The sequence below is a fragment of the Orbicella faveolata genome, unplaced genomic scaffold (genome assembly GCF_042242905.1).
Source record: "Orbicella faveolata isolate gen_17 unplaced genomic scaffold, um_ofav_v1 contig_46, whole genome shotgun sequence".
Classification (NCBI taxonomy): domain Eukaryota; kingdom Metazoa; phylum Cnidaria; class Anthozoa; order Scleractinia; family Merulinidae; genus Orbicella; species Orbicella faveolata.
Genome location: NW_028301576.1, coordinates 24230907 through 24255519, shown reverse-complemented (window position 1 = coordinate 24255519; position 24613 = coordinate 24230907). Strand labels below are relative to the sequence as shown.

General features: G+C 39.1%; 5 non-coding genes across 5 annotated transcripts; all 5 read left to right on the top strand.

Annotated features, from left to right (window-relative positions):
- Nucleotides 1-1166: 1166 nt before the first annotated feature.
- Nucleotides 1167-1275, top strand: LOC149099029 (U6 spliceosomal RNA). Its single transcript, XR_016204008.1, has one exon. It is a non-coding gene; the product is annotated as a U6 spliceosomal RNA (small nuclear RNA).
- A 5257-nt stretch (nucleotides 1276-6532) lies between these two features.
- LOC149099028 (U6 spliceosomal RNA) lies at nucleotides 6533-6641 on the top strand. The gene has a single exon (XR_016204018.1). It is a non-coding gene; the product is annotated as a U6 spliceosomal RNA (small nuclear RNA).
- Nucleotides 6642-11882: 5241 nt separating this feature from the next.
- On the top strand, nucleotides 11883-11991 carry LOC149099027 (U6 spliceosomal RNA). The gene has a single exon (XR_016204017.1). It is a non-coding gene; the product is annotated as a U6 spliceosomal RNA (small nuclear RNA).
- A 5239-nt stretch (nucleotides 11992-17230) lies between these two features.
- LOC149099026 (U6 spliceosomal RNA) lies at nucleotides 17231-17339 on the top strand. Its single transcript, XR_016204016.1, has one exon. It is a non-coding gene; the product is annotated as a U6 spliceosomal RNA (small nuclear RNA).
- A 5225-nt stretch (nucleotides 17340-22564) lies between these two features.
- On the top strand, nucleotides 22565-22673 carry LOC149099025 (U6 spliceosomal RNA). The gene has a single exon (XR_016204015.1). It is a non-coding gene; the product is annotated as a U6 spliceosomal RNA (small nuclear RNA).
- The last annotated feature ends 1940 nt before the right edge of the window (nucleotides 22674-24613 follow it).

The window sequence follows — 24613 nt, the reverse complement described above, 5'->3', positions numbered from 1 at the left end:
CCATGTAAAGTTTGCGCAAAGCGATACTTTGCTAGACCAAATGTAAAGTTGCTATAAAGCTATCATAAATGCGTCTAGTCACATTTACGCTTATTTAGGTCTTATGCGCATGTCCCAAGTGTGCAACCGCTGGAAAAAGATAACGCGGCCTCTAGTGCAACGTGATTGAAACGTTTACGCGGGAAATTTAGAGCGAAAATGAAGATAGATCATTTCCTGAGAGGGATAGTTGTAGCGTTGACGATCTAATTGGAAAATCAACCCCATATTTAAATTGAAAATAGCGTATTAAAGCATGAGATTAATGATATTGTGAAATGGGAAAGGATATTAAAGTTTCCAGAAGTTTCTCATGACATTGGAAAAGAGCAAAGTACTTGACTATCTCAGCGTTGTATAAAAGATTACAAAAATAAAAAAAGCTAAACAAAAAAAGCGATGCAAATTCTCCTTACATATGGTAACATAACATCGACTGTAAAATTTACTGCGTGTTTTCATTTGGACTCATTATATATTTTCGTACCACTGACATACGATACCACTAAATGGTATTTTATTGGCCGCCAGTCCATGTGATCCCCTCTGGGTATGATTTATCATCCGCGTGACAGGATCAGAAAGGATGAATAGAGTGCCAAACTGCTCATAAAGTCAAACAAAAGAGACGTCGTTCAACGCGACGCAGTTCACTTTCCCAAATCTTCTTGTGACTTATTGGAAATAACAGCAGAATTATCGAATCAAAAAAACCATCATAGGTATCCATACGCTTATACAATTGTAGGCGCCAAAAAATTTGACTAGTAGGAAGACCTTCGACGAAATATCAACGGCACTGCGTGACGCATTTACTGCTTCCAAAAATTTCCGTAAATTTCCGTAATAAATGTGTCGTTGATCCTGGACCAATTTACTCAGTTGAAGAACTAATTTAAACTTTCTTAACTTGACTTCAAGTCCGGAAAAAGTCTCGGAAAATCGTCAGAAACGTTGTTGAAAGTTTGAATTAAATATTGCAGACACACACGCATGCGTTGAGATGCGTGGGAATAATAGGCTTACAACAAAGCCCTAAGCCTCAAGGCTAGTTTAAGCAAGTCCCACAAGGTTCAGTGCTGCAGAACACAGCCTAATATATATTGTGTTTGATGTACGCCATAGACGTGCTCGCTTAACGGCAGCACATATACTAAAATTGGAACGATACAGAGAAGATTAGCATGGCCCCTGCGCAAGGATGACACGCAAATTCGTGAAGCGTTCCAAATTTTTTTGCTCCTGCGACAACTGTAGAATCATATTTTGAGTGCACCCGTCGATTTCCGGCAGAATTGTGAGAAGAGCATTTCTAAGGTGCATCGGATAGCCTTTAAAAGGCTTATTTATTATAAGTTGAAGTGAATGCCAAGTGTGTATCTTAGGCTGAGATGTGTTTTTATGTGGCTAGACAGCCAAACTTCCTTAAAAAATGCTAAGAAAACCCGACACACGCAAGTCGCGGAGGTCCCGCGTGAGCGTGGACCCGCGATGGCAGTCGTGAGTTATTTATCTAGCCCAGGCTACACTCGTCTGAATTCAGTTCGCGCGGTGACTCTGACAAGGAGCCGACCGGTTAGCGTTCTGTATTTGCTGTCTAAAGGAAGTCTGCCCGAGGACATCATTAAGTCCGATGAAGGCGCAAGTCTAACGATTTGCTAGCAAGCGTCGTCCATTATCGTACGTGAGGCGGGCCAGAGATGTGTAAACGGGTCAACATTTAGCCCCGTAATAGTACGGCCGTTTGCACTGTGGCGATAATGTTGTGCTTGCTTTAGACAGCAAAGATCTTTAGCCACATCAATTTAGGGCTTAGACGTGCAATGGACTAGACATTTCTAGCTGCTGTTGGCGTTCTGTGGTCTGAACTTTGATGGGGCTAAAGACTTAGAAAAAAATCTTTTGAAGTCTGGATATGGTACTTGCCCGCTCGTTGAAATTCAATTACATCCGGGACATTGCTATTTGCGAGCAAGACATGGCTACGAACGGAGTGAAGAACATCAGGTCAAGCGCTGATCGTGAGTAGCTAGAATTTCCTTCTTTTATCAATTTTAGGCGTTCTCGGCTTAGCTAACTATCAGAACTGTCTGTGATTCGCTAGCGCGGAAGAAATTTATGTGCGTGGCTTGTTGAGTGTTCTCGCTGAATCATAATTATGGCCTAGTTTGTTTGAAGTTCAATCGATTCTCGATGTAGGAAGCTCTTGTTCAGTCCATTTAGGACAATGCAGGCCTTTAGAAAGCCACTGCCTACCATGCTCTTGTCGCCATGATTGGCTAATTTAACCCACAGTAAAGACATAGTGAGGTCATTTAGGTGAAATCGCAGAGGTTCAGCATGTCTAGATTAGTGCCGCGAATCAAATGATCAATTTAAGCTCTAATTTAGCTTTGTTTGGCTCGTTGGACTCATTTGCAGCGACTTCAAAGGCTTGTATAGGCATGGTACGGCCTCTATTAAGGCGGGACCTAACCCAAAATTCTGAAAGAAATTCGAAGTTTTGTTTTTCACGGAACCCGAATCTTAAGGTATTGAAGTTTTATTTGGACTAGTACTGTTACTGTAAGTTTAAAGCTCGTTTTCTCAAAACGAGTTCTTTTCGCCTTCGAGAAAAGATATCTTGAGAAGGATTTATTCAATTGTGCTGAAATTTTCAGGATTTGTTGTTCTGAGTACGTCCTGTGGGATAAGCATAGAGCTTTTCCATCCAGTGCATTCTGTCGAAGTTATGTATTGAAACGTACGCTAGATTTTCTGCATCAGATTTAACTGGCCATCATTTCACGTGTTTTTAACTTTTCAAAAATCTCTATGCTTGTCACAGCAAGCTATTTGTCTTCTTTTGTAAAATGTAAAAATGATTCCTTTTGATCAGTTCTTGTAGGAGTTATTTTTTCTCAAGTAAGCCCTGGCATTCCCAAGCAGGTGGCAGATTTAATCAGCCGGTGTCAGGTTACAATACAGTCGTAGGGTACACAAATATTTTTTTCATGATCTTTGGTCTTTGAGCTTTTTAAAATGTATACTTTGCCATGGTTTGGAGTTAACTCTTAGCCGCCAGAAAATGTTTGAAACATGTTGTGTTTTTAGGTTAAGTCCCACCTTAAGAGTACACCAGGTAGATAGCACTCTCAGTACGACATGGCCATATTTATGTACACTATCTGAGCGATTTTCCACAAACATGCCCGCTATTTTGGTGCAAAGTCTTCAACACGGTTTTCATCAATTCAGACATATACAATAAGTGATTAATTCAGATTTGGGCGCGATAGACGGCAGCAGCCCTCGGCGAAACGTGTGCACTCTTCATCAGTATCAGCGACTCTCAAACACTCAATCTTAAACTAATGAATTGACCGTGACAGTGACGCTACACAGCTCTCTTCTTAGCAATTCGTGTCGTGCGGAAAAGCACAGATTATATATATATATATATATATATATATATATATATATATATATATATATATATATATATACATATATATATATATATATATATATACATATATATATATATATATATATATATATATATATAATCTGCAACAAGGCAACAAGGGCTCATTTTCAAGTAAACAAAAGAATACTAAAATGGCGGCCATTTTGGAATAAGGTGTATATATATAATATATAATCTGCAATAATATATAGCAAGAGCTATAAGATACGATTGAAACTTTCCTGTGATTCAAAAAATGTCATTTATTTGGCTTCGTGTAAGAAATGTAACTTACAATACATTGGCTCTACAACAACAGATTTTAGAGTTAGATTTCGCAACCACAAGTCTGCTATGCTGACCAAGAAAAAGACTTGTGAGGTAGCGGTGCATTTCAACAGAACACCGCACGACTTAAACGACTTTTCTTTCCAGTGTATTGATCAAGTGCAGATAAATGCAAACAATACAAGTAACATCGAAAAGCTTTTAATCACTGAAGAGGCATATTGGAGTGCACAGTTGTTCTCTCTGGCACCTTTTGGCTTGAATAAACGTCAGGAATTCCACTCGAAAAAAAGAATAAACTACAATTAGCGCAAAAATAACTTGCAAATTTGGCGGTTATCTTAGTTCAGGTGTTCAAAGGCCCTGACCTTGGATCTTGTTAGCTTTGTTAGCGCTAGGTTTTCTCAGGGGCCCCCATCGGGGAATTTATTACATTATTGTTGTTTAAGGGCCCTGTTTAGGGCGCCTGTTGTGCCTTGCCGCGGCATAGTTTCAGGGGCTTTGTTTGGGGATTTTGGGACCGCCTTTTTTGAACATTGAATATTTTACACGCGGGTCCCTTCACACTTTAGGCTGACTCGACGAATCGCGTTACTTTTTTGACATTAATCTTATTTGTATTATATTCGATTATTTATTCTTATTTGGTTTGTGTCTTTTGAGTTTTGTACCGCATTGTCATAGTATCTCGCTTAGTAATCACCGATTGTTTATCATTGGTTAATTTTTTCGTTTTCATGTGTTACCACGCCCTGTTATGTAATCATCTTTGTAATATTATGTCATTTTTTATACTGTAAACTTATTTAAGGTTATTGTAATTTATTATTCACTTGCACTGCAACTGATGAAGGTCTTTGACCGAAACGTTTATTTTTATTACATTTTTAAACTTTTTTTTTTAGATTTCTTAGACTTTTTACTGTATATATATATTTTTTTCGCTCGAAGTTGTCCGTCCTCGTTTTCCACAATTGCCTATATATATATATATATATATATATATATATATATATATATATATATATTAAACAAATATTTCCTCCCGTGGAGCATCCAGCAGTAAGACTGCGTGGCATCCAGTAGAAGAGTATTCAATGTTTGGATCATGCAGTCACATCACTTCATACGCATTATTCCAAAATGGCCGCCATTTAAGTATTCTTTTGTTTACTTGCAAATTAGCCCTGTTTGCCTCGCTCTCAAACTCGAAATTCAAAAGAATATTTTCCCTTAAACGAGGCAACAAGGGCTCATTTTCAAGTAAACAAAAGAATACTAAAATGGCGGCCATTTTGGAATAAGGTGTATTCTCTCAAGTTTGGCCCCAGCAACAAATCACAGGCCGAGCTAGGGTCTCTGAATATGGGCCCATTTCGGCCGCTATGTGGCGAAAGTGAAGCTCAGTTTGTCCAAAACCACAGCATAAAAAAAGAGATTTACAGAAACTTAAAGTTGCGTTTCGTTACGCAACTTTACGCCAGTTTTACATGCCCGTAAAGGCACGTAAAGGTAGACGTACGCCGTCGGACGTAAAGCTTGCGTTAATGCAGCTTAAAGTTGAAAAACCAGATCCACGTTCCTTTACGCGCCATGTAAAGTTTGCGCAAAGCGATACTTTGCTAGACCAAATGTAAAGTTGCTATAAAGCTATCATAAATGCGTCTAGTCACATTTACGCTTATTTAGGTCTTATGCGCATGTCCCAAGTGTGCAACCGCTGGAAAAAGATAACGCGGCCTCTAGTGCAACGTGATTGAAACGTTTACGCGGGAAATTTAGAGCGAAAATGAAGATAGATCATTTCCTGAGAGGGATAGTTGTAGCGTTGACGATCTAATTGGAAAATCAACCCCATATTTAAATTGAAAATAGCGTATTAAAGCATGAGATTAATGATATTGTGAAATGGGAAAGGATATTAAAGTTTCCAGAAGTTTCTCATGACATTGGAAAAGAGCAAAGTACTTGACTATCTCAGCGTTGTATAAAAGATTACAAAAATAAAAAAAGCTAAACAAAAAAAGCGATGCAAATTCTCCTTACATATGGTAACATAACATCGACTGTAAAATTTACTGCGTGTTTTCATTTGGACTCATTATATATTTTCGTACCACTGACATACGATACCACTAAATGGTATTTTATTGGCCGCCAGTCCATGTGATCCCCTCTGGGTATGATTTATCATCCGCGTGACAGGATCAGAAAGGATGAATAGAGTGCCAAACTGCTCATAAAGTCAAACAAAAGAGACGTCGTTCAACGCGACGCAGTTCACTTTCCCAAATCTTCTTGTGACTTATTGGAAATAACAGCAGAATTATCGAATCAAAAAAACCATCATAGGTATCCATACGCTTATACAATTGTAGGCGCCAAAAAATTTGACTAGTAGGAAGACCTTCGACGAAATATCAACGGCACTGCGTGACGCATTTACTGCTTCCAAAAATTTCCGTAAATTTCCGTAATAAATGTGTCGTTGATCCTGGACCAATTTACTCAGTTGAAGAACTAATTTAAACTTTCTTAACTTGACTTCAAGTCCGGAAAAAGTCTCGGAAAATCGTCAGAAACGTTGTTGAAAGTTTGAATTAAATATTGCAGACACACACGCATGCGTTGAGATGCGTGGGAATAATAGGCTTACAACAAAGCCCTAAGCCTCAAGGCTAGTTTAAGCAAGTCCCACAAGGTTCAGTGCTGCAGAACACAGCCTAATATATATTGTGTTTGATGTACGCCATAGACGTGCTCGCTTAACGGCAGCACATATACTAAAATTGGAACGATACAGAGAAGATTAGCATGGCCCCTGCGCAAGGATGACACGCAAATTCGTGAAGCGTTCCAAATTTTTTTGCTCCTGCGACAACTGTAGAATCATATTTTGAGTGCACCCGTCGATTTCCGGCAGAATTGTGAGAAGAGCATTTCTAAGGTGCATCGGATAGCCTTTAAAAGGCTTATTTATTATAAGTTGAAGTGAATGCCAAGTGTGTATCTTAGGCTGAGATGTGTTTTTATGTGGCTAGACAGCCAAACTTCCTTAAAAAATGCTAAGAAAACCCGACACACGCAAGTCGCGGAGGTCCCGCGTGAGCGTGGACCCGCGATGGCAGTCGTGAGTTATTTATCTAGCCCAGGCTACACTCGTCTGAATTCAGTTCGCGCGGTGACTCTGACAAGGAGCCGACCGGTTAGCGTTCTGTATTTGCTGTCTAAAGGAAGTCTGCCCGAGGACATCATTAAGTCCGATGAAGGCGCAAGTCTAACGATTTGCTAGCAAGCGTCGTCCATTATCGTACGTGAGGCGGGCCAGAGATGTGTAAACGGGTCAACATTTAGCCCCGTAATAGTACGGCCGTTTGCACTGTGGCGATAATGTTGTGCTTGCTTTAGACAGCAAAGATCTTTAGCCACATCAATTTAGGGCTTAGACGTGCAATGGACTAGACATTTCTAGCTGCTGTTGGCGTTCTGTGGTCTGAACTTTGATGGGGCTAAAGACTTAGAAAAAAATCTTTTGAAGTCTGGATATGGTACTTGCCCGCTCGTTGAAATTCAATTACATCCGGGACATTGCTATTTGCGAGCAAGACATGGCTACGAACGGAGTGAAGAACATCAGGTCAAGCGCTGATCGTGAGTAGCTAGAATTTCCTTCTTTTATCAATTTTAGGCGTTCTCGGCTTAGCTAACTATCAGAACTGTCTGTGATTCGCTAGCGCGGAAGAAATTTATGTGCGTGGCTTGTTGAGTGTTCTCGCTGAATCATAATTATGGCCTAGTTTGTTTGAAGTTCAATCGATTCTCGATGTAGGAAGCTCTTGTTCAGTCCATTTAGGACAATGCAGGCCTTTAGAAAGCCACTGCCTACCATGCTCTTGTCGCCATGATTGGCTAATTTAACCCACAGTAAAGACATAGTGAGGTCATTTAGGTGAAATCGCAGAGGTTCAGCATGTCTAGATTAGTGCCGCGAATCAAATGATCAATTTAAGCTCTAATTTAGCTTTGTTTGGCTCGTTGGACTCATTTGCAGCGACTTCAAAGGCTTGTATAGGCATGGTACGGCCTCTATTAAGGCGGGACCTAACCCAAAATTCTGAAAGAAATTCGAAGTTTTGTTTTTCACGGAACCCGAATCTTAAGGTATTGAAGTTTTATTTGGACTAGTACTGTTACTGTAAGTTTAAAGCTCGTTTTCTCAAAACGAGTTCTTTTCGCCTTCGAGAAAAGATATCTTGAGAAGGATTTATTCAATTGTGCTGAAATTTTCAGGATTTGTTGTTCTGAGTACGTCCTGTGGGATAAGCATAGAGCTTTTCCATCCAGTGCATTCTGTCGAAGTTATGTATTGAAACGTACGCTAGATTTTCTGCATCAGATTTAACTGGCCATCATTTCACGTGTTTTTAACTTTTCAAAAATCTCTATGCTTGTCACAGCAAGCTATTTGTCTTCTTTTGTAAAATGTAAAAATGATTCCTTTTGATCAGTTCTTGTAGGAGTTATTTTTTCTCAAGTAAGCCCTGGCATTCCCAAGCAGGTGGCAGATTTAATCAGCCGGTGTCAGGTTACAATACAGTCGTAGGGTACACAAATATTTTTTTCATGATCTTTGGTCTTTGAGCTTTTTAAAATGTATACTTTGCCATGGTTTGGAGTTAACTCTTAGCCGCCAGAAAATGTTTGAAACATGTTGTGTTTTTAGGTTAAGTCCCACCTTAAGAGTACACCAGGTAGATAGCACTCTCAGTACGACATGGCCATATTTATGTACACTATCTGAGCGATTTTCCACAAACATGCCCGCTATTTTGGTGCAAAGTCTTCAACACGGTTTTCATCAATTCAGACATATACAATAAGTGATTAATTCAGATTTGGGCGCGATAGACGGCAGCAGCCCTCGGCGAAACGTGTGCACTCTTCATCAGTATCAGCGACTCTCAAACACTCAATCTTAAACTAATGAATTGACCGTGACAGTGACGCTACACAGCTCTCTTCTTAGCAATTCGTGTCGTGCGGAAAAGCACAGATTATATATATATATATATATATATATATATACATATATATATATATATATATATATACATATATATATATATATATATATATATACATATATATATATATATATATATATATAATCTGCAACAAGGCAACAAGGGCTCATTTTCAAGTAAACAAAAGAATACTAAAATGGCGGCCATTTTGGAATAAGGTGTATATATATAATATATAATCTGCAATAATATATAGCAAGAGCTATAAGATACGATTGAAACTTTCCTGTGATTCAAAAAATGTCATTTATTTGGCTTCGTGTAAGAAATGTAACTTACAATACATTGGCTCTACAACAACAGATTTTAGAGTTAGATTTCGCAACCACAAGTCTGCTATGCTGACCAAGAAAAAGACTTGTGAGGTAGCGGTGCATTTCAACAGAACACCGCACGACTTAAACGACTTTTCTTTCCAGTGTATTGATCAAGTGCAGATAAATGCAAACAATACAAGTAACATCGAAAAGCTTTTAATCACTGAAGAGGCATATTGGAGTGCACAGTTGTTCTCTCTGGCACCTTTTGGCTTGAATAAACGTCAGGAATTCCACTCGAAAAAAAGAATAAACTACAATTAGCGCAAAAATAACTTGCAAATTTGGCGGTTATCTTAGTTCAGGTGTTCAAAGGCCCTGACCTTGGATCTTGTTAGCTTTGTTAGCGCTAGGTTTTCTCAGGGGCCCCCATCGGGGAATTTATTACATTATTGTTGTTTAAGGGCCCTGTTTAGGGCGCCTGTTGTGCCTTGCCGCGGCATAGTTTCAGGGGCTTTGTTTGGGGATTTTGGGACCGCCTTTTTTGAACATTGAATATTTTACACGCGGGTCCCTTCACACTTTAGGCTGACTCGACGAATCGCGTTACTTTTTTGACATTAATCTTATTTGTATTATATTCGATTATTTATTCTTATTTGGTTTGTGTCTTTTGAGTTTTGTACCGCATTGTCATAGTATCTCGCTTAGTAATCACCGATTGTTTATCATTGGTTAATTTTTTCGTTTTCATGTGTTACCACGCCCTGTTATGTAATCATCTTTGTAATATTATGTCATTTTTTATACTGTAAACTTATTTAAGGTTATTGTAATTTATTATTCACTTGCACTGCAACTGATGAAGGTCTTTGACCGAAACGTTTATTTTTATTACATTTTTAAACTTTTTTTTTTAGATTTCTTAGACTTTTTACTGTATATATATATTTTTTTCGCTCGAAGTTGTCCGTCCTCGTTTTCCACAATTGCCTATATATATATATATATATATATATATATATATATATATATATTAAACAAATATTTCCTCCCGTGGAGCATCCAGCAGTAAGACTGCGTGGCATCCAGTAGAAGAGTATTCAATGTTTGGATCATGCAGTCACATCACTTCATACGCATTATTCCAAAATGGCCGCCATTTAAGTATTCTTTTGTTTACTTGCAAATTAGCCCTGTTTGCCTCGCTCTCAAACTCGAAATTCAAAAGAATATTTTCCCTTAAACGAGGCAACAAGGGCTCATTTTCAAGTAAACAAAAGAATACTAAAATGGCGGCCATTTTGGAATAAGGTGTATTCTCTCAAGTTTGGCCCCAGCAACAAATCACAGGCCGAGCTAGGGTCTCTGAATATGGGCCCATTTCGGCCGCTATGTGGCGAAAGTGAAGCTCAGTTTGTCCAAAACCACAGCATAAAAAAAGAGATTTACAGAAACTTAAAGTTGCGTTTCGTTACGCAACTTTACGCCAGTTTTACATGCCCGTAAAGGCACGTAAAGGTAGACGTACGCCGTCGGACGTAAAGCTTGCGTTAATGCAGCTTAAAGTTGAAAAACCAGATCCACGTTCCTTTACGCGCCATGTAAAGTTTGCGCAAAGCGATACTTTGCTAGACCAAATGTAAAGTTGCTATAAAGCTATCATAAATGCGTCTAGTCACATTTACGCTTATTTAGGTCTTATGCGCATGTCCCAAGTGTGCAACCGCTGGAAAAAGATAACGCGGCCTCTAGTGCAACGTGATTGAAACGTTTACGCGGGAAATTTAGAGCGAAAATGAAGATAGATCATTTCCTGAGAGGGATAGTTGTAGCGTTGACGATCTAATTGGAAAATCAACCCCATATTTAAATTGAAAATAGCGTATTAAAGCATGAGATTAATGATATTGTGAAATGGGAAAGGATATTAAAGTTTCCAGAAGTTTCTCATGACATTGGAAAAGAGCAAAGTACTTGACTATCTCAGCGTTGTATAAAAGATTACAAAAATAAAAAAAGCTAAACAAAAAAAGCGATGCAAATTCTCCTTACATATGGTAACATAACATCGACTGTAAAATTTACTGCGTGTTTTCATTTGGACTCATTATATATTTTCGTACCACTGACATACGATACCACTAAATGGTATTTTATTGGCCGCCAGTCCATGTGATCCCCTCTGGGTATGATTTATCATCCGCGTGACAGGATCAGAAAGGATGAATAGAGTGCCAAACTGCTCATAAAGTCAAACAAAAGAGACGTCGTTCAACGCGACGCAGTTCACTTTCCCAAATCTTCTTGTGACTTATTGGAAATAACAGCAGAATTATCGAATCAAAAAAACCATCATAGGTATCCATACGCTTATACAATTGTAGGCGCCAAAAAATTTGACTAGTAGGAAGACCTTCGACGAAATATCAACGGCACTGCGTGACGCATTTACTGCTTCCAAAAATTTCCGTAAATTTCCGTAATAAATGTGTCGTTGATCCTGGACCAATTTACTCAGTTGAAGAACTAATTTAAACTTTCTTAACTTGACTTCAAGTCCGGAAAAAGTCTCGGAAAATCGTCAGAAACGTTGTTGAAAGTTTGAATTAAATATTGCAGACACACACGCATGCGTTGAGATGCGTGGGAATAATAGGCTTACAACAAAGCCCTAAGCCTCAAGGCTAGTTTAAGCAAGTCCCACAAGGTTCAGTGCTGCAGAACACAGCCTAATATATATTGTGTTTGATGTACGCCATAGACGTGCTCGCTTAACGGCAGCACATATACTAAAATTGGAACGATACAGAGAAGATTAGCATGGCCCCTGCGCAAGGATGACACGCAAATTCGTGAAGCGTTCCAAATTTTTTTGCTCCTGCGACAACTGTAGAATCATATTTTGAGTGCACCCGTCGATTTCCGGCAGAATTGTGAGAAGAGCATTTCTAAGGTGCATCGGATAGCCTTTAAAAGGCTTATTTATTATAAGTTGAAGTGAATGCCAAGTGTGTATCTTAGGCTGAGATGTGTTTTTATGTGGCTAGACAGCCAAACTTCCTTAAAAAATGCTAAGAAAACCCGACACACGCAAGTCGCGGAGGTCCCGCGTGAGCGTGGACCCGCGATGGCAGTCGTGAGTTATTTATCTAGCCCAGGCTACACTCGTCTGAATTCAGTTCGCGCGGTGACTCTGACAAGGAGCCGACCGGTTAGCGTTCTGTATTTGCTGTCTAAAGGAAGTCTGCCCGAGGACATCATTAAGTCCGATGAAGGCGCAAGTCTAACGATTTGCTAGCAAGCGTCGTCCATTATCGTACGTGAGGCGGGCCAGAGATGTGTAAACGGGTCAACATTTAGCCCCGTAATAGTACGGCCGTTTGCACTGTGGCGATAATGTTGTGCTTGCTTTAGACAGCAAAGATCTTTAGCCACATCAATTTAGGGCTTAGACGTGCAATGGACTAGACATTTCTAGCTGCTGTTGGCGTTCTGTGGTCTGAACTTTGATGGGGCTAAAGACTTAGAAAAAAATCTTTTGAAGTCTGGATATGGTACTTGCCCGCTCGTTGAAATTCAATTACATCCGGGACATTGCTATTTGCGAGCAAGACATGGCTACGAACGGAGTGAAGAACATCAGGTCAAGCGCTGATCGTGAGTAGCTAGAATTTCCTTCTTTTATCAATTTTAGGCGTTCTCGGCTTAGCTAACTATCAGAACTGTCTGTGATTCGCTAGCGCGGAAGAAATTTATGTGCGTGGCTTGTTGAGTGTTCTCGCTGAATCATAATTATGGCCTAGTTTGTTTGAAGTTCAATCGATTCTCGATGTAGGAAGCTCTTGTTCAGTCCATTTAGGACAATGCAGGCCTTTAGAAAGCCACTGCCTACCATGCTCTTGTCGCCATGATTGGCTAATTTAACCCACAGTAAAGACATAGTGAGGTCATTTAGGTGAAATCGCAGAGGTTCAGCATGTCTAGATTAGTGCCGCGAATCAAATGATCAATTTAAGCTCTAATTTAGCTTTGTTTGGCTCGTTGGACTCATTTGCAGCGACTTCAAAGGCTTGTATAGGCATGGTACGGCCTCTATTAAGGCGGGACCTAACCCAAAATTCTGAAAGAAATTCGAAGTTTTGTTTTTCACGGAACCCGAATCTTAAGGTATTGAAGTTTTATTTGGACTAGTACTGTTACTGTAAGTTTAAAGCTCGTTTTCTCAAAACGAGTTCTTTTCGCCTTCGAGAAAAGATATCTTGAGAAGGATTTATTCAATTGTGCTGAAATTTTCAGGATTTGTTGTTCTGAGTACGTCCTGTGGGATAAGCATAGAGCTTTTCCATCCAGTGCATTCTGTCGAAGTTATGTATTGAAACGTACGCTAGATTTTCTGCATCAGATTTAACTGGCCATCATTTCACGTGTTTTTAACTTTTCAAAAATCTCTATGCTTGTCACAGCAAGCTATTTGTCTTCTTTTGTAAAATGTAAAAATGATTCCTTTTGATCAGTTCTTGTAGGAGTTATTTTTTCTCAAGTAAGCCCTGGCATTCCCAAGCAGGTGGCAGATTTAATCAGCCGGTGTCAGGTTACAATACAGTCGTAGGGTACACAAATATTTTTTTCATGATCTTTGGTCTTTGAGCTTTTTAAAATGTATACTTTGCCATGGTTTGGAGTTAACTCTTAGCCGCCAGAAAATGTTTGAAACATGTTGTGTTTTTAGGTTAAGTCCCACCTTAAGAGTACACCAGGTAGATAGCACTCTCAGTACGACATGGCCATATTTATGTACACTATCTGAGCGATTTTCCACAAACATGCCCGCTATTTTGGTGCAAAGTCTTCAACACGGTTTTCATCAATTCAGACATATACAATAAGTGATTAATTCAGATTTGGGCGCGATAGACGGCAGCAGCCCTCGGCGAAACGTGTGCACTCTTCATCAGTATCAGCGACTCTCAAACACTCAATCTTAAACTAATGAATTGACCGTGACAGTGACGCTACACAGCTCTCTTCTTAGCAATTCGTGTCGTGCGGAAAAGCACAGATTATATATATATATATATATATATATATATATACATATATATATATATATATATATATACATATATATATATATATATATATATATACATATATATATATATATATATATATATAATCTGCAACAAGGCAACAAGGGCTCATTTTCAAGTAAACAAAAGAATACTAAAATGGCGGCCATTTTGGAATAAGGTGTATATATATAATATATAATCTGCAATAATATATAGCAAGAGCTATAAGATACGATTGAAACTTTCCTGTGATTCAAAAAATGTCATTTATTTGGCTTCGTGTAAGAAATGTAACTTACAATACATTGGCTCTACAACAACAGATTTTAGAGTTAGATTTCGCAACCACAAGTCTGCTATGCTGACCAAGAAAAAGACTTGTGAGGTAGCGGTGCATTTCAACAGAACACCGCACGACTTAAACGACTTTTCTTTCCAGTGTATTGATCAAGTGCAGATAAATGCAAACAATACAAGTAACATCGAAAAGCTTTTAATCACTGAAGAGGCATATTGGAGTGCACAGTTGTTCTCTCTGGCACCTTTTGGCTTGAATAAACGTCAGGAATTCCACTCGAAAAAAAGAATAAACTACAATTAGCGCAAAAATAACTTGCAAATTTGGCGGTTATCTTAGTTCAGGTGTTCAAAGGCCCTGACCTTGGATCTTGTTAGCTTTGTTAGCGCTAGGTTTTCTCAGGGGCCCCCATCGGGGAATTTATTACATTATTGTTGTTTAAGGGCCCTGTTTAGGGCGCCTGTTGTGCCTTGCCGCGGCATAGTTTCAGGGGCTTTGTTTGGGGATTTTGGGACCGCCTTTTTTGAACATTGAATATTTTACACGCGGGTCCCTTCACACTTTAGGCTGACTCGACGAATCGCGTTACTTTTTTGACATTAATCTTATTTGTATTATATTCGATTATTTATTCTTATTTGGTTTGTGTCTTTTGAGTTTTGTACCGCATTGTCATAGTATCTCGCTTAGTAATCACCGATTGTTTATCATTGGTTAATTTTTTCGTTTTCATGTGTTACCACGCCCTGTTATGTAATCATCTTTGTAATATTATGTCATTTTTTATACTGTAAACTTATTTAAGGTTATTGTAATTTATTATTCACTTGCACTGCAACTGATGAAGGTCTTTGACCGAAACGTTTATTTTTATTACATTTTTAAACTTTTTTTTTTAGATTTCTTAGACTTTTTACTGTATATATATATTTTTTTCGCTCGAAGTTGTCCGTCCTCGTTTTCCACAATTGCCTATATATATATATATATATATATATATATATATATATATTAAACAAATATTTCCTCCCGTGGAGCATCCAGCAGTAAGACTGCGTGGCATCCAGTAGAAGAGTATTCAATGTTTGGATCATGCAGTCACATCACTTCATACGCATTATTCCAAAATGGCCGCCATTTAAGTATTCTTTTGTTTACTTGCAAATTAGCCCTGTTTGCCTCGCTCTCAAACTCGAAATTCAAAAGAATATTTTCCCTTAAACGAGGCAACAAGGGCTCATTTTCAAGTAAACAAAAGAATACTAAAATGGCGGCCATTTTGGAATAAGGTGTATTCTCTCAAGTTTGGCCCCAGCAACAAATCACAGGCCGAGCTAGGGTCTCTGAATATGGGCCCATTTCGGCCGCTATGTGGCGAAAGTGAAGCTCAGTTTGTCCAAAACCACAGCATAAAAAAAGAGATTTACAGAAACTTAAAGTTGCGTTTCGTTACGCAACTTTACGCCAGTTTTACATGCCCGTAAAGGCACGTAAAGGTAGACGTACGCCGTCGGACGTAAAGCTTGCGTTAATGCAGCTTAAAGTTGAAAAACCAGATCCACGTTCCTTTACGCGCCATGTAAAGTTTGCGCAAAGCGATACTTTGCTAGACCAAATGTAAAGTTGCTATAAAGCTATCATAAATGCGTCTAGTCACATTTACGCTTATTTAGGTCTTATGCGCATGTCCCAAGTGTGCAACCGCTGGAAAAAGATAACGCGGCCTCTAGTGCAACGTGATTGAAACGTTTACGCGGGAAATTTAGAGCGAAAATGAAGATAGATCATTTCCTGAGAGGGATAGTTGTAGCGTTGACGATCTAATTGGAAAATCAACCCCATATTTAAATTGAAAATAGCGTATTAAAGCATGAGATTAATGATATTGTGAAATGGGAAAGGATATTAAAGTTTCCAGAAGTTTCTCATGACATTGGAAAAGAGCAAAGTACTTGACTATCTCAGCGTTGTATAAAAGATTACAAAAATAAAAAAAGCTAAACAAAAAAAGCGATGCAAATTCTCCTTACATATGGTAACATAACATCGACTGTAAAATTTACTGCGTGTTTTCATTTGGACTCATTATATATTTTCGTACCACTGACATACGATACCACTAAATGGTATTTTATTGGCCGCCAGTCCATGTGATCCCCTCTGGGTATGATTTATCATCCGCGTGACAGGATCAGAAAGGATGAATAGAGTGCCAAACTGCTCATAAAGTCAAACAAAAGAGACGTCGTTCAACGCGACGCAGTTCACTTTCCCAAATCTTCTTGTGACTTATTGGAAATAACAGCAGAATTATCGAATCAAAAAAACCATCATAGGTATCCATACGCTTATACAATTGTAGGCGCCAAAAAATTTGACTAGTAGGAAGACCTTCGACGAAATATCAACGGCACTGCGTGACGCATTTACTGCTTCCAAAAATTTCCGTAAATTTCCGTAATAAATGTGTCGTTGATCCTGGACCAATTTACTCAGTTGAAGAACTAATTTAAACTTTCTTAACTTGACTTCAAGTCCGGAAAAAGTCTCGGAAAATCGTCAGAAACGTTGTTGAAAGTTTGAATTAAATATTGCAGACACACACGCATGCGTTGAGATGCGTGGGAATAATAGGCTTACAACAAAGCCCTAAGCCTCAAGGCTAGTTTAAGCAAGTCCCACAAGGTTCAGTGCTGCAGAACACAGCCTAATATATATTGTGTTTGATGTACGCCATAGACGTGCTCGCTTAACGGCAGCACATATACTAAAATTGGAACGATACAGAGAAGATTAGCATGGCCCCTGCGCAAGGATGACACGCAAATTCGTGAAGCGTTCCAAATTTTTTTGCTCCTGCGACAACTGTAGAATCATATTTTGAGTGCACCCGTCGATTTCCGGCAGAATTGTGAGAAGAGCATTTCTAAGGTGCATCGGATAGCCTTTAAAAGGCTTATTTATTATAAGTTGAAGTGAATGCCAAGTGTGTATCTTAGGCTGAGATGTGTTTTTATGTGGCTAGACAGCCAAACTTCCTTAAAAAATGCTAAGAAAACCCGACACACGCAAGTCGCGGAGGTCCCGCGTGAGCGTGGACCCGCGATGGCAGTCGTGAGTTATTTATCTAGCCCAGGCTACACTCGTCTGAATTCAGTTCGCGCGGTGACTCTGACAAGGAGCCGACCGGTTAGCGTTCTGTATTTGCTGTCTAAAGGAAGTCTGCCCGAGGACATCATTAAGTCCGATGAAGGCGCAAGTCTAACGATTTGCTAGCAAGCGTCGTCCATTATCGTACGTGAGGCGGGCCAGAGATGTGTAAACGGGTCAACATTTAGCCCCGTAATAGTACGGCCGTTTGCACTGTGGCGATAATGTTGTGCTTGCTTTAGACAGCAAAGATCTTTAGCCACATCAATTTAGGGCTTAGACGTGCAATGGACTAGACATTTCTAGCTGCTGTTGGCGTTCTGTGGTCTGAACTTTGATGGGGCTAAAGACTTAGAAAAAAATCTTTTGAAGTCTGGATATGGTACTTGCCCGCTCGTTGAAATTCAATTACATCCGGGACATTGCTATTTGCGAGCAAGACATGGCTACGAACGGAGTGAAGAACATCAGGTCAAGCGCTGATCGTGAGTAGCTAGAATTTCCTTCTTTTATCAATTTTAGGCGTTCTCGGCTTAGCTAACTATCAGAACTGTCTGTGATTCGCTAGCGCGGAAGAAATTTATGTGCGTGGCTTGTTGAGTGTTCTCGCTGAATCATAATTATGGCCTAGTTTGTTTGAAGTTCAATCGATTCTCGATGTAGGAAGCTCTTGTTCAGTCCATTTAGGACAATGCAGGCCTTTAGAAAGCCACTGCCTACCATGCTCTTGTCGCCATGATTGGCTAATTTAACCCACAGTAAAGACATAGTGAGGTCATTTAGGTGAAATCGCAGAGGTTCAGCATGTCTAGATTAGTGCCGCGAATCAAATGATCAATTTAAGCTCTAATTTAGCTTTGTTTGGCTCGTTGGACTCATTTGCAGCGACTTCAAAGGCTTGTATAGGCATGGTACGGCCTCTATTAAGGCGGGACCTAACCCAAAATTCTGAAAGAAATTCGAAGTTTTGTTTTTCACGGAACCCGAATCTTAAGGTATTGAAGTTTTATTTGGACTAGTACTGTTACTGTAAGTTTAAAGCTCGTTTTCTCAAAACGAGTTCTTTTCGCCTTCGAGAAAAGATATCTTGAGAAGGATTTATTCAATTGTGCTGAAATTTTCAGGATTTGTTGTTCTGAGTACGTCCTGTGGGATAAGCATAGAGCTTTTCCATCCAGTGCATTCTGTCGAAGTTATGTATTGAAACGTACGCTAGATTTTCTGCATCAGATTTAACTGGCCATCATTTCACGTGTTTTTAACTTTTCAAAAATCTCTATGCTTGTCACAGCAAGCTATTTGTCTTCTTTTGTAAAATGTAAAAATGATTCCTTTTGATCAGTTCTTGTAGGAGTTATTTTTTCTCAAGTAAGCCCTGGCATTCCCAAGCAGGTGGCAGATTTAATCAGCCGGTGTCAGGTTACAATACAGTCGTAGGGTACACAAATATTTTTTTCATGATCTTTGGTCTTTGAGCTTTTTAAAATGTATACTTTGCCATGGTTTGGAGTTAACTCTTAGCCGCCAGAAAATGTTTGAAACATGTTGTGTTTTTAGGTTAAGTCCCACCTTAAGAGTACACCAGGTAGATAGCACTCTCAGTACGACATGGCCATATTTATGTACACTATCTGAGCGATTTTCCACAAACATGCCCGCTATTTTGGTGCAAAGTCTTCAACACGGTTTTCATCAATTCAGACATATACAATAAGTGATTAATTCAGATTTGGGCGCGATAGACGGCAGCAGCCCTCGGCGAAACGTGTGCACTCTTCATCAGTATCAGCGACTCTCAAACACTCAATCTTAAACTAATGAATTGACCGTGACAGTGACGCTACACAGCTCTCTTCTTAGCAATTCGTGTCGTGCGGAAAAGCACAGATTATATATATATATATATATATATATATATATATACATATATATATATATATATATATACATATATATATATATATATATATATACATATATATATATATATATATAATCTGCAACAAGGCAACAAGGGCTCATTTTCAAGTAAACAAAAGAATACTAAAATGGCGGCCATTTTGGAATAAGGTGTATATATATAATATATAATCTGCAATAATATATAGCAAGAGCTATAAGATACGATTGAAACTTTCCTGTGATTCAAAAAATGTCATTTATTTGGCTTCGTGTAAGAAATGTAACTTACAATACATTGGCTCTACAACAACAGATTTTAGAGTTAGATTTCGCAACCACAAGTCTGCTATGCTGACCAAGAAAAAGACTTGTGAGGTAGCGGTGCATTTCAACAGAACACCGCACGACTTAAACGACTTTTCTTTCCAGTGTATTGATCAAGTGCAGATAAATGCAAACAATACAAGTAACATCGAAAAGCTTTTAATCACTGAAGAGGCATATTGGAGTGCACAGTTGTTCTCTCTGGCACCTTTTGGCTTGAATAAACGTCAGGAATTCCACTCGAAAAAAAGAATAAACTACAATTAGCGCAAAAATAACTTGCAAATTTGGCGGTTATCTTAGTTCAGGTGTTCAAAGGCCCTGACCTTGGATCTTGTTAGCTTTGTTAGCGCTAGGTTTTCTCAGGGGCCCCCATCGGGGAATTTATTACATTATTGTTGTTTAAGGGCCCTGTTTAGGGCGCCTGTTGTGCCTTGCCGCGGCATAGTTTCAGGGGCTTTGTTTGGGGATTTTGGGACCGCCTTTTTTGAACATTGAATATTTTACACGCGGGTCCCTTCACACTTTAGGCTGACTCGACGAATCGCGTTACTTTTTTGACATTAATCTTATTTGTATTATATTCGATTATTTATTCTTATTTGGTTTGTGTCTTTTGAGTTTTGTACCGCATTGTCATAGTATCTCGCTTAGTAATCACCGATTGTTTATCATTGGTTAATTTTTTCGTTTTCATGTGTTACCACGCCCTGTTATGTAATCATCTTTGTAATATTATGTCATTTTTTATACTGTAAACTTATTTAAGGTTATTGTAATTTATTATTCACTTGCACTGCAACTGATGAAGGTCTTTGACCGAAACGTTTATTTTTATTACATTTTTAAACTTTTTTTTTTAGATTTCTTAGACTTTTTACTGTATATATATATTTTTTTCGCTCGAAGTTGTCCGTCCTCGTTTTCCACAATTGCCTATATATATATATATATATATATATATATATATTAAACAAATATTTCCTCCCGTGGAGCATCCAGCAGTAAGACTGCGTGGCATCCAGTAGAAGAGTATTCAATGTTTGGATCATGCAGTCACATCACTTCATACGCATTATTCCAAAATGGCCGCCATTTAAGTATTCTTTTGTTTACTTGCAAATTAGCCCTGTTTGCCTCGCTCTCAAACTCGAAATTCAAAAGAATATTTTCCCTTAAACGAGGCAACAAGGGCTCATTTTCAAGTAAACAAAAGAATACTAAAATGGCGGCCATTTTGGAATAAGGTGTATTCTCTCAAGTTTGGCCCCAGCAACAAATCACAGGCCGAGCTAGGGTCTCTGAATATGGGCCCATTTCGGCCGCTATGTGGCGAAAGTGAAGCTCAGTTTGTCCAAAACCACAGCATAAAAAAAGAGATTTACAGAAACTTAAAGTTGCGTTTCGTTACGCAACTTTACGCCAGTTTTACATGCCCGTAAAGGCACGTAAAGGTAGACGTACGCCGTCGGACGTAAAGCTTGCGTTAATGCAGCTTAAAGTTGAAAAACCAGATCCACGTTCCTTTACGCGCCATGTAAAGTTTGCGCAAAGCGATACTTTGCTAGACCAAATGTAAAGTTGCTATAAAGCTATCATAAATGCGTCTAGTCACATTTACGCTTATTTAGGTCTTATGCGCATGTCCCAAGTGTGCAACCGCTGGAAAAAGATAACGCGGCCTCTAGTGCAACGTGATTGAAACGTTTACGCGGGAAATTTAGAGCGAAAATGAAGATAGATCATTTCCTGAGAGGGATAGTTGTAGCGTTGACGATCTAATTGGAAAATCAACCCCATATTTAAATTGAAAATAGCGTATTAAAGCATGAGATTAATGATATTGTGAAATGGGAAAGGATATTAAAGTTTCCAGAAGTTTCTCATGACATTGGAAAAGAGCAAAGTACTTGACTATCTCAGCGTTGTATAAAAGATTACAAAAATAAAAAAAGCTAAACAAAAAAAGCGATGCAAATTCTCCTTACATATGGTAACATAACATCGACTGTAAAATTTACTGCGTGTTTTCATTTGGACTCATTATATATTTTCGTACCACTGACATACGATACCACTAAATGGTATTTTATTGGCCGCCAGTCCATGTGATCCCCTCTGGGTATGATTTATCATCCGCGTGACAGGATCAGAAAGGATGAATAGAGTGCCAAACTGCTCATAAAGTCAAACAAAAGAGACGTCGTTCAACGCGACGCAGTTCACTTTCCCAAATCTTCTTGTGACTTATTGGAAATAACAGCAGAATTATCGAATCAAAAAAACCATCATAGGTATCCATACGCTTATACAATTGTAGGCGCCAAAAAATTTGACTAGTAGGAAGACCTTCGACGAAATATCAACGGCACTGCGTGACGCATTTACTGCTTCCAAAAATTTCCGTAAATTTCCGTAATAAATGTGTCGTTGATCCTGGACCAATTTACTCAGTTGAAGAACTAATTTAAACTTTCTTAACTTGACTTCAAGTCCGGAAAAAGTCTCGGAAAATCGTCAGAAACGTTGTTGAAAGTTTGAATTAAATATTGCAGACACACACGCATGCGTTGAGATGCGTGGGAATAATAGGCTTACAACAAAGCCCTAAGCCTCAAGGCTAGTTTAAGCAAGTCCCACAAGGTTCAGTGCTGCAGAACACAGCCTAATATATATTGTGTTTGATGTACGCCATAGACGTGCTCGCTTAACGGCAGCACATATACTAAAATTGGAACGATACAGAGAAGATTAGCATGGCCCCTGCGCAAGGATGACACGCAAATTCGTGAAGCGTTCCAAATTTTTTTGCTCCTGCGACAACTGTAGAATCATATTTTGAGTGCACCCGTCGATTTCCGGCAGAATTGTGAGAAGAGCATTTCTAAGGTGCATCGGATAGCCTTTAAAAGGCTTATTTATTATAAGTTGAAGTGAATGCCAAGTGTGTATCTTAGGCTGAGATGTGTTTTTATGTGGCTAGACAGCCAAACTTCCTTAAAAAATGCTAAGAAAACCCGACACACGCAAGTCGCGGAGGTCCCGCGTGAGCGTGGACCCGCGATGGCAGTCGTGAGTTATTTATCTAGCCCAGGCTACACTCGTCTGAATTCAGTTCGCGCGGTGACTCTGACAAGGAGCCGACCGGTTAGCGTTCTGTATTTGCTGTCTAAAGGAAGTCTGCCCGAGGACATCATTAAGTCCGATGAAGGCGCAAGTCTAACGATTTGCTAGCAAGCGTCGTCCATTATCGTACGTGAGGCGGGCCAGAGATGTGTAAACGGGTCAACATTTAGCCCCGTAATAGTACGGCCGTTTGCACTGTGGCGATAATGTTGTGCTTGCTTTAGACAGCAAAGATCTTTAGCCACATCAATTTAGGGCTTAGACGTGCAATGGACTAGACATTTCTAGCTGCTGTTGGCGTTCTGTGGTCTGAACTTTGATGGGGCTAAAGACTTAGAAAAAAATCTTTTGAAGTCTGGATATGGTACTTGCCCGCTCGTTGAAATTCAATTACATCCGGGACATTGCTATTTGCGAGCAAGACATGGCTACGAACGGAGTGAAGAACATCAGGTCAAGCGCTGATCGTGAGTAGCTAGAATTTCCTTCTTTTATCAATTTTAGGCGTTCTCGGCTTAGCTAACTATCAGAACTGTCTGTGATTCGCTAGCGCGGAAGAAATTTATGTGCGTGGCTTGTTGAGTGTTCTCGCTGAATCATAATTATGGCCTAGTTTGTTTGAAGTTCAATCGATTCTCGATGTAGGAAGCTCTTGTTCAGTCCATTTAGGACAATGCAGGCCTTTAGAAAGCCACTGCCTACCATGCTCTTGTCGCCATGATTGGCTAATTTAACCCACAGTAAAGACATAGTGAGGTCATTTAGGTGAAATCGCAGAGGTTCAGCATGTCTAGATTAGTGCCGCGAATCAAATGATCAATTTAAGCTCTAATTTAGCTTTGTTTGGCTCGTTGGACTCATTTGCAGCGACTTCAAAGGCTTGTATAGGCATGGTACGGCCTCTATTAAGGCGGGACCTAACCCAAAATTCTGAAAGAAATTCGAAGTTTTGTTTTTCACGGAACCCGAATCTTAAGGTATTGAAGTTTTATTTGGACTAGTACTGTTACTGTAAGTTTAAAGCTCGTTTTCTCAAAACGAGTTCTTTTCGCCTTCGAGAAAAGATATCTTGAGAAGGATTTATTCAATTGTGCTGAAATTTTCAGGATTTGTTGTTCTGAGTACGTCCTGTGGGATAAGCATAGAGCTTTTCCATCCAGTGCATTCTGTCGAAGTTATGTATTGAAACGTACGCTAGATTTTCTGCATCAGATTTAACTGGCCATCATTTCACGTGTTTTTAACTTTTCAAAAATCTCTATGCTTGTCACAGCAAGCTATTTGTCTTCTTTTGTAAAATGTAAAAATGATTCCTTTTGATCAGTTCTTGTAGGAGTTATTTTTTCTCAAGTAAGCCCTGGCATTCCCAAGCAGGTGGCAGATTTAATCAGCCGGTGTCAGGTTACAATACAGTCGTAGGGTACACAAATATTTTTTTCATGATCTTTGGTCTTTGAGCTTTTTAAAATGTATACTTTGCCATGGTTTGGAGTTAACTCTTAGCCGCCAGAAAATGTTTGAAACATGTTGTGTTTTTAGGTTAAGTCCCACCTTAAGAGTACACCAGGTAGATAGCACTCTCAGTACGACATGGCCATATTTATGTACACTATCTGAGCGAT